The 13,660-nt window shown below is 42.6% G+C and overlaps 1 protein-coding gene and 1 long non-coding RNA gene across 2 annotated transcripts in view; both read left to right on the top strand.

Moving 5' to 3' along the window:
• LOC146965504 (uncharacterized) overlaps positions 1-13,660 on the top strand; it is a 518,674-nt gene that overhangs the window by 228,629 nt on the left and 276,385 nt on the right. The gene's annotated exons all lie outside the window — the stretch shown is intronic.
• raph1a (Ras association (RalGDS/AF-6) and pleckstrin homology domains 1a) overlaps positions 4,009-13,660 on the top strand; it is an 87,561-nt gene continuing 77,909 nt past the window's right edge. Inside the window, exon 1 of the mRNA XM_085764970.1 lies at positions 4,009-4,237. The gene's annotated coding sequence lies outside the window, so the exon portion shown is untranslated. The remainder of the gene's footprint in view (positions 4,238-13,660) is intronic.

The raw sequence follows: 13,660 nt of genomic DNA, 5'->3' as shown, positions 1-13,660 counted from the left end.
TTTATTCTTCTGCAAATGGTAGATGAGCTGCTAGACAAATAAATGTCCCTTTTGGGATTCATCAAGTAATTTGTGTTGTATCATATGTAACTCCTACTTATCAGATAGTTAATAATGACTCTTCCATGCACAGAAAAGTCAGGCTTAGAGTTCCATAGGGTTCTGTGCTAGTACTGATACTTTTTAACCTCTATATGCTTCCTTTGCATACTATCAGGAAGCAACACATAAATCTAAACTGCTACGCAGATGACACCCACATGTTTTTATATCTGTGAAACTAAGAACGTCATCAAACTTGAGCTGTGTCTTAAAGACATAAAGGCCTGGATGTCCTGTGATGTTTTACCTCTACATGCATACAAATCTTTAGTTATCATGCGTGGCCTGTCCAACTAAGAAATCCGGTCCAGCTAAGTTTAAAAATGCTAGTAAAGCTGAGCAGACCATAGACCATAGTTATGGTGGTTGTGGTCCCAAATATGACCACAGCAGGGGCACTACAGACCACTTTTACTTTCAACAAGATTTGGTGTGAACTTGCTCTTAAATAAATGTATTTCCATCATACTTTGCACTGGAGTTAGTAAACTGTGTCCCTGCCGGTGTAAAGAGAATGAGAGTGGCTGATAGGCAATGTGCCTTGAGTTGGAAAGCTGGCCGGGCACTGAGATATGTAATGTAGATCAGTGGGGTTTTGCCACATTTAAAACCTTTTTTTCTGCTTAACAGAAACCAATTTGTGGAAAAATTTTAATTCCTTTTTCCATTCGGTATGAGCCAACTTGTAGGGGATGTCCCACCTCAACCGCCTGCACCTCCAGATTGACGTCTACCTGTCTCCGTCTGATTGCCTCTCTTGATGTATAATCCCCACTCTTTCACCTTTGGACCTTGAAATGATGGAAAATTACATCAGTATCAAATCTTTGAGGTGATTTAAAGTTGTGGTTGAGGTTTTGAAGAAAAAAAAGTAATTGTCTTCATATGAATTCAGTAAAAAGGTTAAAACCTTTGAGGTTTGGGAGAGAGTGACTGTTCCCCTCCTACTCGCTGCAAATCAACTGAGTTGCTGTTAGTTTGTGGTCTCGAGCTGCAGCTTCTGTCACCTCCTCTTCCTTCCTCCCTGCTGCCTGCTGTGGGATACACTGCAGCACGGCTCTTTGCAGATTTATGAAATAATTTAATCATCTACTGTATAATGTTTAAATCCTGATGTGAGCTGAGATTTACGTAATGGCTCAGTGCAGTAGTAGCAGCCAGCAGCAGCAGCTTAGGACTGTTATGTTGCAGTTTAGGAACACCTTCTAATACAACGATCCCATGATAAAATAAATCCCCTATTCATGAAGGTTTTGAAGCTGCTGTAGAGATGTGCTGATACAACATTTGTCTTCTTAGAGGATGTAGTTTGTGAAAGAGGAATTCCTGTTGTTGCCACGACTGCCACAGCTGAGACAAAAAGAATCAACAATCATAACTTTCGGATAAGATTTACTGCAGCTGTGCTGATGTTGGCCTGCTTTCATTTCATCCAGCTGAACCCACTGAGCCAGAAACTGAGCACATTTACATTATAAACACTAAAATCATCTTTAAATATGCTCATAATCCACTAAAAACACTTTGATATATCACAATCTATTAATTTATCAATGAATAATTCCATATTATATTATTTGATTTCATTATTTTATTTTATTTTTATTTAGTTAATTCATTTCATTTTATTAAAACAGGGCTTAGTGTTACTTTACCCGGGGTTTTTGATCTTCAATATGCAGGCAGCTGTTCTTATCAATAAGAATTACATTTTGAACCAAAGAATAATTTCCATGTTATTTTACTGCTATTATAATTATTTTTAAAGGTGTACAGAAAAGAAAACTGAATTTGAGCCCACTCTGGATCATAAAATTAATGTGATAACTCATCTTTCAGACGATGTAGGCCAAACTTTGTGCAAAATTCTATTTTTGAGTAAATCCGGGATGAAAGTGTGTATTTTTTTTTTCGCATTGGCTAATGCAGGCGCACAGATTATACGTCAGCCTGTACACGATTCACCAGCCACTGATATTGGATCCGTAATCCGTCATTCAAACGTCTGAGACACGCACACACACACGGAGCTCGGGCTCGCCCCAAACTTTGAATATCCCGCCCGCTCGATAACGACCAATCAAATTCGTTTTCCTTACTCGGGTAAACTCGTGTTGCAGCTCGTGACAACTCGGCGCGACAAACAGGACAAACGGCCATTTCTGTACACCTTTAATAAAACCTCTTATTATGCCTCTTATTACTCCTGAAAGAGTTTATCTCATGACATTTTTTTGTATTTATGTATGTATTTGTTTTTGTTAGTCCAGATGTGCTCAGCTGTTAAATGCCCTCATTTTAGATTTGAGCAGATCCTGCTAATGTGAGAGGGCCGCAGCTACATGACACTGAAGTTTACACACACAGATTTTAACTTGTGTGTGTTTCTACACAGGCAGCGTCAGACCAGCAGAGGGCAGACTGCGATATGAGAAGCAGCATTAAAAACTAGGTAAGTGCCCTGTGTGTGTGTGTGTGTGTGTGTGTGTGTGTGTGTGTGTGTGTGTGTGTGTGTGTGTGTGTGTGTGTGTGTGTGTGTGTGTGTGTGAGTGTGTGTGTGTGAGAGAGAGAGAGAGAGAGAGAGAGAGAGAGGGAGAGTGTGATATAGCGAGAGAGAGGGAGAACGAGAACTTTAATATCATTATAGAATAAGACTTATAATAGAATAGAATATAATAAAATACATTACAATAGAATAGAATAGAATAGAATAGAATAGAATAGAGTAGAATAGAATAGAATGACCTCATCAGGCCTGATTGGTTGAGGCTGATTTCTGGGTTGGGCAGCACAGGAAACAAGGCATCGGGAGCGCGCAGGGTATGGATACGCGCTCCCGCCGAGTTTTTTGGGATCCGGTGTGGAGCTCGAGGACGCGTCAAGTCAGACCGTAAGATACCGGAAATCAGACAGTCTCGGCTTCACAATAAAAGACCGAAGGATTAAAAGTCACCCCACATTAAAAAAATAAAAAAAAAATAAAATAGTGGTCCCTTCAGAAGAGTTTGATGTTTATGCAGTTCTTTTTTTTTTAATGTAATGATAATGTTTATATTGATAATATGCCAGTCCAATCTATCAGATGATAATGTAACAAAGAAAAAAAATACAAAAGATAGTAAATAGTACCTATAGATTCAGAAAATCCTTCATTCCTGCTGCCATCAAAATGCACAATGCCACTTGTTAGGCTATACACATTTACTTGGCATTTATATCATGTCATTTTAGGTTATGTAAGCTGCTGGACAGAATTTCCCTCCAGGGGATGAATAAAGTAGCCCTACTATTCTTCTTTTTCTTCTTCTTCTAAATGGTAGAGCCCAACAACAACAACAAAAAAAGTTTAAAAGAACATCGGACATGGAGCCTGGACAGTGAGTTAGTGATGTAATAGGACAAGATAGAATAAGATTAGCCTACAGAAAATGTAGCCTAAGGAAATAAGTTTCATTATTGACCTTCTTACCGGTTTATTCTTTCATATGATTGTTTTTATTGTTTGTTTACTTTATTACCTATTTACTTACTTATTTTATTCTTTTATCATTCATATATTGTAGCCCAATTTTATATATTTTATTATATTCTTATATCTATCTGTGACTTTTTAATGTATGATCAGTGCTGTGCTGCTTGCTGGAACCTCAATTTCCCTGAGGGTAACCTCCCAAGGGATTAGTAGCCTACTATCTATCTATCTATCTACCGGTATCTATCTATCTATCTATCTATCTATCTATCTATCTATCTATCTATCTATCTATCTATCTAATGATGTTGCTACTTTGCTTCGATGCGGCCCTGAGCCTGAGGTGACTTTTATTGTGAAATTCCCTCCCGGAAGTCGTCGGTCCCGGCCGCCCCCTGACTTGACTCCAGAGCGAGTGAGCGGCGCTGTTGGGATTCAGTGTGTGGCTGGCCTGGCAGCAGGGGAAATCTGGGATATCTGGGAAAGGGGAGTCGGTGAAAACCCGGACTAAACCGGCACAAACCCCGACGACCGAAGCCGTGTCGGTGACAGCCAGCGCGGGCTTCTCTCTCCTCCTCTCCTCTCTCTCCTCTCCGCTCCTCTCGCCTCGTCTCTGCGGTTTTTTTTCTCCCGGACCAAAACCTCCCTGGGATCTTTTGCACGGTGAGTGAGTAGCCCGATTCCCCCTCCTCCTCCTTCACCTTAACGCATCTCTATCCCACCACCACCACATCCACCACCACCACTGCTGCTGCTGCTGCTGCTGCTGCTTTCTCCGTGTCTAGAATAATAATAATAAAAAAACTCTCCACCTTTATTCGGTGCAGCAGACGGAGAACGGCTCCTTTAATTAACATCCGCTGCAATAAAAGCCAATTAATCCCGTTAGTGGCTACATGCATGTGTGTGTGTGTGTGTGTGCAGAGAAAGAAGGGGTGGAAGGAGGGAGGGAGGGAGGGAGAGGGGTGTCAGAGAAGACGAAAAAAAACCCCTTTCATTCACCACAGCTGGTTAAATGCACATCAATGGGGAGGTGGTGGTGGGGTTTGGGGGGCTGCACATGCATCATCACCCACACACATACGGCTTATTATTTCTGCCGTTCTCCGTTATTTCCTCCCGGTGCTGTGCTGTATTAATCGCCGCAGGGCCTTGCAGACAGAGCGCACACCTCCCTCCCTGCAGCCGGCTGACAGCGCCTTCTCCTCCTTCTCCAGCCGGGATGAGATTTTTTGCGTCGGGGTGGCTGCTGCTGCTGCTGCAGCTCGGATAAGGCCATGCAGGCGTGCTGATCTGACACAAGCAAGGCGTGGCATTCATATAGCATTACACAGCTATGGGCGTGTTCCCCCCGCAGCTGCCTGCCAGCCAGCCAGCCTGCCTGCCTCACACACTTCTACAATGTATAGACTAGTATGCAAATGCAGCTGATATGTCGGTATAGATAAGGCTGCATGTAAATGTGCTTAAAAATCTTATTTATCTTCGGTAGGCTAATAGCCAGGTCGGTCAGGAGCTTGTCCCAATAACACTCATTTAAAAGTCATTTAAAATTCAGCATCATCAGACATGCAGGCCTTCCATCTGTCTGTCTGCCTGTCTGCTGATCAACCTGTCTCACCACCACAGTCTTCACTTCCCCATGACTTATCGCAGGTAGACCCGTCTCACTGCTCTGTCCTCTCTTGCTGTCAGACATGTCTCCTCTCCCAGCAGACTAGATCACATCAGGAATTGCTATTAGAATAGAAACAGGTTAAGACGACCAGGGATGGTTGAGGTGTTCAGATGTTTGTTTTCCTGTTAGAAATGATGATAACATACGACTATATCTAAATAATTGACATGACATAACATAACATACCGTATTTCCTCAAATAGCGACAGAGGCCTTTATTTACCTCAACCGCCCAGGGTACTTGGGCCTAATTGGAGGCATGCTTTTATTAGAGAGAGGCCTTTATTTCTAATTTCCTTCTGTTTTATAAGTATGCTTATATTTTAATACGAAGCCTTCTTATTTTCTGTTTTCCGGCCATTTGCTCTGTCAATTTTTACCATATTAGCGACCATATGCGACAACAAGCTCATTGTTCAGTAGCTCATCTTCATCTTCCCCTTGGGCTTTCCACATACGACTCCATCTTCTCCACTCCATTTCGTCACACCGGACCAATATGTCGAGCGAGACGGACCGGAGACCTGCCGTCCGGCGGTGCTGAGGCAGAGGACGAGGTCGTCTTCACTCGTCAGTTTTCACAGACAGTCCACAAACTTTGAAAGACTTCCTGATCATATCCCTGGTGGTGATGACTGCCGATGTTTAGTTTGTCCCGGGCTTTATTTGTCCGACCCACCGGCCGTTATAAGAGACTCGGTTCTTTATTGAATACCGGCTTATAATTGAGAAAATACAGGGACCCCCTTGAAAATGAGATGCTACATCTCAAGGGGCTATCCTTTAATAAATTCAAATTCAAATACCCAAATATTTCATTACAGTCTCAGCTTCTGTCTGTAATGAGGCTTCTTTTTGAAATATTTCAAATATCTTGTGAATAGAAACCTCCTCTGATGCTTTAAATGGGTCCGTAGGTTCATAAATGTAGTGAAATATAGTAGCACAGATGAAAGGTAACAAGTCAGTAGCATCTGTTGCTTTACTTACTTTATTATTTTAGAGGCTATGAATCACATATGATCTTTGCAAGAACATGTGAGGGAAAGTGGAGATATGTGGAACATATAAACCATATTTCTAGTTTGTGTTATCACAGCAAACATCCATCAACCTCAGAGGGATAAAACTGTGATTTAAGGAGCCGACCAGAACCTTCAAACTGGTCTGGTCTGGGCTGCCTGCAGATTCTTCCAGTCCAGAACAGGTCAGCAAAGGGTTTTTAATCAGCGATAGCGCCCCGCTGCAACACCAGATGAGTCGTACCCGTGCAAAAACCCGAGGACGTCCAGTCTGAAGATTGATTGGTCGGAGTGTTTCGTTGCCAGTTTGTGTTTTAAGGCTTGGCTTTGGCAGGGTCTCATTCAAAAGAACTGAGGACGCCAGTTGTGATGCAGTGATATCATCAGTCTGAGTGCGGCCTAAGCTTTATTTATTTCTAGTGCCAATACCATGCAGAACCTTTTGAAGCTTTGATATCCAGTACTACAGTGGTACTGGTTACTAAAGATCTAGAGCTCTTGATCACAACTGAATGGCTCAAGTCCTTCAGATATTTAATGTTCTAATTGATGCAGTCGTTGGTGCTGCTGGGGTTTTTCTAATCTGCAACCGGGCCCGTCGGTGCTGAAGCGTAATCGCGAGGACAGACTCACCTCTGCAACACACTCGCGTGCAGCAAAGTGGGGCAGACTCCAGTGGCCGATCTCCCAGTGGCGTAGAGGGTTAACTGGAGTATAAAAATCCCTCTTGCCCTACTTCAGCTCTGGCCGTATCCAACCAGCCGGTTCTACATCTGAGGTCTGCAGCGTCCTGGTTTCCTGACATCCCTCGCTGCTGGTTAGTGATCCAACTAGTACCAATTAAAGTCCCCCTCCCGCGACTTTTTGGTTATTTTAAAACATTCTCTGTGGTCTTTAAATTGTGATTATGAAGTTTTTAGCCAAAATCACAAAACCTGTGCCCTTTCCCAGGGCTCTTCTTCTGCACAGCACCAGCAGCTCATTAGCAATGCACCTCTGGAGGGTGGGCGGAGACTACGCTGCCCCCTCGTTGACAGCTGGACATTGTACAATTACCGATTCAGCGCGTTTAGCGTAAAACTGCACACTGGGATTCGATCCCAGACTGGAATATACTTCTTGCTCACGGTGCAAGCTGCTCTACCAGGTGAGCTACCTGTTACACCTTGACAGCTACACTGAGCTGCCAAGCCTTTCACCTCTGAGCCAGATGCAGAGCGGGGCGGGAGCTTGTAGCACTAGTGCCCTCCCCTGGGGTTGTGACACGTCAACCCCAGTCTCCCTGAAACTGCCAGTTTGCGTCTGTCATTGGTTCACAGCAATTTGAAGGCAGAAAAACTCAGAAATGCAATTTTGCACTTCCTTTTCTGCCGATATGTCCTCTAACACAAGAAAAATGCCATAGGAACATGTGAAAAGGGGGTATTTAACCAGTCAGAGGTCTGTCTTTGGATTTTCTATCGATTTGTGAGAGAGTCGATTCAGGCTTTCCTTCGATTCAGGTGTGTCCCAGGAGCAGGTGCTTTCCCCGGGGGGAACAGCACTCGGTTCCTCTGGAGGATCTGAGGTCTGATTAAAGTCCTAAGGAGACGGTTTAAACCCAGCAGCTGAAAACAGCCTTTGCTTCCAGTTTGTGGCTGACATTAATCACGATGGAGCAGCCCAAAGGCAACAAAGTCCGGTCTTTGTTGTCCTTTTTTTTTTTTTTTGCAGAAGACGACATTAGATACATGAAAGGAGGCTGTCGTGCCTCTGATTTGTCAGCCAACTAATTTGGTTACTCGTCTCTGGGATCTGGTGCTGCTGCTCCAACGCAACTGGAACTTTAACCCCCCGGGGAAGTTCCTTGAAGTTTCGCTGCTAAAAACACCAACCGATGCCGTTTGAGCAGCTGGTTATTGAACCACTCTGCACGTTGACGCTCCCCAGAGGTTGAGTTCCCTGCAGCTCCGGCCCTCAATATGCTCAGCCAAGATGTCAATTTTGCACTCCAGATATCTCTGCGATGACAGAACACTTAGATGAAGCCGATGTGGGTAATTAGTTTGGATAATACTCGGCGAGCGGCGGAGGCTTCGCCGTCTTGCTCAGAGGCTCTTAAGTGGATACGAAGGGCCTGTTGTGGGAATTGCACATCTGCATTTCCATGCACTGGACGGGCCTGTGAGCGTTAAAGAGACGATGTTGTTGGCCTTGCGCGCTTCCTCTGGCAGCGCTGCAGTTGTGTAAACATCAGATTGAATGCGCTGCCTTACATCTGTATCAGCTGCTCTGGTGCAGTCTGACAGGATATTCTCACCGGTGGCTACGAGAGGTCAAACCAGGTCACAGTCGGATGTTGTTTTCTTCTCCCATTCTGTCCGTCGTACTGTGTGTGTGTTTGTATGTGTGTCCCACCAAAGTGTATGGAAAAGTCATCCCTCCTTCTCTCAGGAAATTCCTCTTTTGTCCCAGGGGTGAGACACACGGAGAGAGGGTGTGAAGCAGCAGCAGCAGAGCAGATCTGCTGCAGAGGGACACTCCAGGCCTCGCTTTCTTAGTCAGTGCTTTGGATTTTGTTGTGAAAGTTGAATTATCTCATCATCTAAGCGCTGCTGTGAATGTTTTGACATGGTTCCATTGGTGCATTCAGGGAAGCACAGACATTCAAGATTCAACCCATGCAAAAAAAAACACATCTGAAGGCCATTGCTTTTTGCATATATTTCAAGTGTCTATTACCTGAATCTGGACGAATGCTTAAATGTGAACCTATTCAAATGGACTGAGCTGTAACACAGTGTACGGAGCGTGAGTGTAGTGTGTTCTGTAATGCAGCACTACTGTGTGAGTAGCCTATAGTGCAGCCTGTTTTGCTGTGTCAGTGCTAAACCTGCAGAGACACACTCACATTAAATCGCATCAGGAGTGGACTGGCGCTAGGGTGGTGTGTGTGTGTGTGTGTGTGTTTTTGTGTGTGACAGTGTGTGTGTTCCTCATTCACGGCTTTGTCTCTTGGACCACTGACCAGTTTGTCTAGTTGGCAGAGATGCCGAGCTGCTAATTTCACCACAGTGGGAGTCGCGAGACACACTGGGCAAACAAAACACAAGGCTAACTAGCTTAATTTAGGCTAACTAATGTGGCTACTGTGATAGTGGATGTTCAGCCCGGGCTAACTGGTTAACCTAACAGCTACATCCTGTTAGTCATTGATTTTTTTAGTGGGTGTGTTACTTATTTATTTTCTATTTACTGGCATTACTTTGATAAGTAGGCTATCACTGATATTTGCATGTTATCCTACCTCTTTAGAAATTTAATAAATTAGTTGAGGCTAGCGCTGCTGTACAAACACACTTTAGCTCATTAGCTCCACCTTTGCTAAACTAGTACAGACTAATTAAACAACCCTGCAACAAGTCCTCTGTTCATGAAGGTTTCTAATTATTGCTTTCCAATAAGACACATTTTGGCAAATTGGCCCATGGCCCATTGCCATAATACCTATATTCTTAGCAGTGGGGTTGTTACCTTTAATTGTCGGTGCAAGCTATTTTTAGAGTGGTGGAGCAGAGCCGTGAGCTGCTCAGAGCTACGCTACGGAGGCTCATGGGATTTCTTGGTTTCCCTCATCAAACTCATCAAATACACAATCTAACAACTCCAAAACGCTCTGGTGGACAAGTTGTGACCTGCACATTCACCACGCTATGAGATAATAACGGATGTTACCAGCACAACTTGTCCACGCGAGTGTTTTAGAGTTGTTGGATTGTGTATTTGATGAGTTTGATGAGGGAAACCAAGAAATCCCATGAGCCTCCGTAGCTCTCTGAGCAGCCCACGGCTCTGCTCCGCCACTCTAAAAATAGCTTGCACCGACAATTAAAGGTAACGAACGTACTGCTATGACTATAGGGATTATGGCAATGGGCCAATTTGCCAAAATGTTGAACTATCCCTTTAAACTCAATTGTGATTGAAGTCACTGGATTGTCCAATGCTTTGTTACTGAGAGCTGCGCCTGATATTTTGTCCTCCCTGTTGAGTCCACCCACTGGTGGTACTGCAGCTCCAACACCACTTCAGCGGCGCTAACAAGGTGGTAACTGTAATTCATTTATCCTGCCGACGCAGGAATCAAAGTTGCTGCCACCGCTCCGGTTACAAGCCCACACTTATGTAACCTTCCCCTGCTTCAAATACCAAAATACAGCTGAAATAAATTATCGCTGAAGAAGTGCGAGTGCAATTCTGGCACTTCAAATGGTTTTGGTGCTAAAGAGCTTAGTGCAGCACAAAACTGTGAGTTCTGGAAGTCATTATATTTTTCATTGTCGATACATTTTCCACACATTTCTGCAAATTGACCTTATTTACCTCAGTTTGATGTATTTAAATGTCTTGTTTTCAACCGACAGCCCAGAAACGCATTGATATTCAGTGTTTGAACATCACTGTTTTCCATGCGCTATTGATTAATTTGTTGGGGCGTACCACAATATCACCATTCCCTGCCAGATATTGATTTTCTATTTATTTTACTATTTCATATGGTTTAAATGTCATTTCATTGTTATTTCAGTCACTCAGCTCCTCCCACCTCTGCTTTCTCTCACCACATTGACAACAGACTCATCTGTCTTAGTCTCTCCGGCCTTTAGGAGCACCAGGTAGATCCCACAGAATCAGTTTGCTGTCAAAACAACACAAAAATCTATAAAGTTTTCACTGTCTTTGTCCATCTCTTTACCTGCCCTCTCTGCATGACTGTCCATCAGGGTGCACACAAGTCGCTGCCCCACGACCACCACTCATCCGATCTGCTTCAGACTTGGCAGGTGTATTTCTAAGGAAAAGGGAAAATCGGGTTTGAATGTGAAGTGTTTTTGGATGAACAGTTCCTAAAGGAAGCTTTGAATGCTGCTTTGCTCACTTGACAGCAATTTACACCACTTCCAGCAGTAGGCTAAATATACAAATAAAGTTGTTTATTATTATTTCCACACTTTTGGTAATGGTAGTGTCGAGTGTTGTTTGTTGATGGCGCTCTCAAGAAAGGTGCGAGCTGCCTCAATGTAGGTTCAGCCAGACAGACTGATTAATTTTGAATTGACAGTGCACTGGTTGGATTCAGTTTTGTATCTTATTTATTTTTGGCCATTTAAGGTTGTGTTGGATCGTCGTAGAGATGGGCAGGAAATGCAGGGAGAGAGTTGGAGGGGAATATGGTGCTCCAACCATTCAGCCGTCATGTTGCCCTTTTGGTGTTTTAAATACTGGATTAATCAAAGGACTGGAAAAAACATGATCACAGAATAATCTGAAACGTAACTCAAGACATCAGTAGCAGTTTGTTTAGTTTAGTTGCACAGTAATGAGACATGAAAGTAATAAAGTGAAAGAGCAGGAAGTCAGCAAGCTTTATTCATTGACTTATTATCATTATATAAAGACATTTAAGGACATTTTAAGGTTGCACAGTATTATTTCAAACACAGCAACTCTGCTGACATCTGGAAAATGTTAATATTTAATGTTGCATCTTTAAAGTGTGTCCCCTCGTCTCTCATTAATGTTTAATGAAAACAGGGATTGTCCCATATTTGGCTGTAACGTAGAGGTAATACTTGACTTCAAATATAAACCATAATCCTACCTGATCGTGCTTGTGTAACCACTATAAAGGTTGGTCCTCACAAGCAGCAAAAACTCTAGTGGTCCTCACAAGTGACAGGAACAGTAATGTGTGTGTGTGTAGTATGTGTGTGTTGCATGCGTGTGCTGATAACAATAAATGGTTTTTCTGCTGTTTGTTGTTGAAACAGGGAACTGGCAGCTGAATGCAATGACTCAGCCAGTGTGTGTGTGTGTGTGTGTGTGTGTGTGTGTGGCTGTAGGAGGGTGACACACACACACACACAAGGAGAAACACATAATATTAATGGAGTATCCAGATGAGGTAACAGTACTCCAGTTTCCTCTGTGTCTCCTTTGTTAACTGCTCTGTAAACTAAACACCAAACAGCAGAACAGTAAAACGTCCTCATGCTCAGTAAACAGTGTCCTGATACTTCACTTTATACTTTTACAGAAATTCAACCCCATTTAAAAAAAACAAAAAAACAAACAGCAAATGAAGAGATTTTGTGCCTTTTCTGTGGTTTATTCACCAGGAAAACCCCTGCAAACCCCTCAGGGTTCAGAGGTCAGAGATGCCATGTAGAGAGCTGGTGTTGATCTCAGGGACATTCCTCCCCTCAGTCCTGTGACGTGGCCGAAGAACAAGGAAATGTGGGAAAACAGACGGGGAAATAATGTTTCACTTGTTGGCGCAGTTGTCACTTGTGACAAATCCAGTCAGCTGTTTTTACATAAACAGCAGAAACACAGCCTCAAAGAAAAGTGATCCAAAAACAAAAAAGGGGTTTAGATACTAAAAACAGCACTGTTTTCAACTCCTCACGTTGAGAGTTTAAACCTGTTTCTCTGTAAATAGAGAAAGTAATACTCTTAAAGCTGTTGTGTGTGTTGTGTGGCTGGGGGGAAAAATTAGCATACAGCACAGTAGGCTATTGCATTATTTGTATACATGGATTGATCTTTTATTTTGTAAATTGCAGATAAAAATGTAAGTTTTTAGACCTGGAATACCGAATAGTATCACAATAATATTGTATAATGAGGCCTCATGATTCTTATATCTAGTATGTATATAATGTAAAATTATTCGGTTGATTCTTTGCAAATAATTAATTTTTGGTTCATTTAAAGCTGAAGATCTGGTAAAAAAAAAAAAAGTTAAAAAAAAAAAATCAACATCTGGACATATTTTGGTCAGAATCCAAAAAGTATTAGGCTAAGCGTCAACACACAGTCTGAGTTGATATTCAGAATATTCCATCAACATTTTTCCCCCTTAATTGTGACATTTCACCATCCACAGAACTCAGTTGTTAAAAACCGGTTTAGAAACTATATATATATTTGGCAGCTTCATTGTGGCTTTACATTTATTTTGAGATTTTTTCCTGAGGTTTCTGTGTTTAATTTCTGTAAAGGAAATGTTTGTTTGTCCAGGATTTTGTACAGACTCAGACTTCATGAACAAAAACCTTCAAATGTAGTTTTTTTTTTTTTTTTACCAACAGCAGCACTGTCTGTCTCTCTCTCTCCGTTTCTGTCTCTCTCTAATTCCAGACAGATGTAGAGTCATTCTGGCCGCTGTTGCTCTGTAACTGCACAGGCCTCGTTCTTGGAAAATTTAATCTCATTTTTCTTCTTTCTTTTTTTAATTCTTTTATTTTTCTCTGTCGTGTTTTTCCTCTGCGTTCTATCACTCCAGCCAAGCCACTCTCTCCCTCTCCCTCTCTCTCTCTCTCTCTCTCTTATTGTCATTCTTTG

Source organism: Trachurus japonicus, chromosome 21 (genome assembly GCF_045865225.1).
Source record: "Trachurus japonicus isolate A0001 chromosome 21, Traja_1.0".
Lineage (NCBI taxonomy): Eukaryota > Metazoa > Chordata > Actinopteri > Carangiformes > Carangidae > Trachurus > Trachurus japonicus.
Note: the sequence above shows the minus strand (reverse complement) of the source record. Positions and strands in the feature narration are given on the sequence as shown.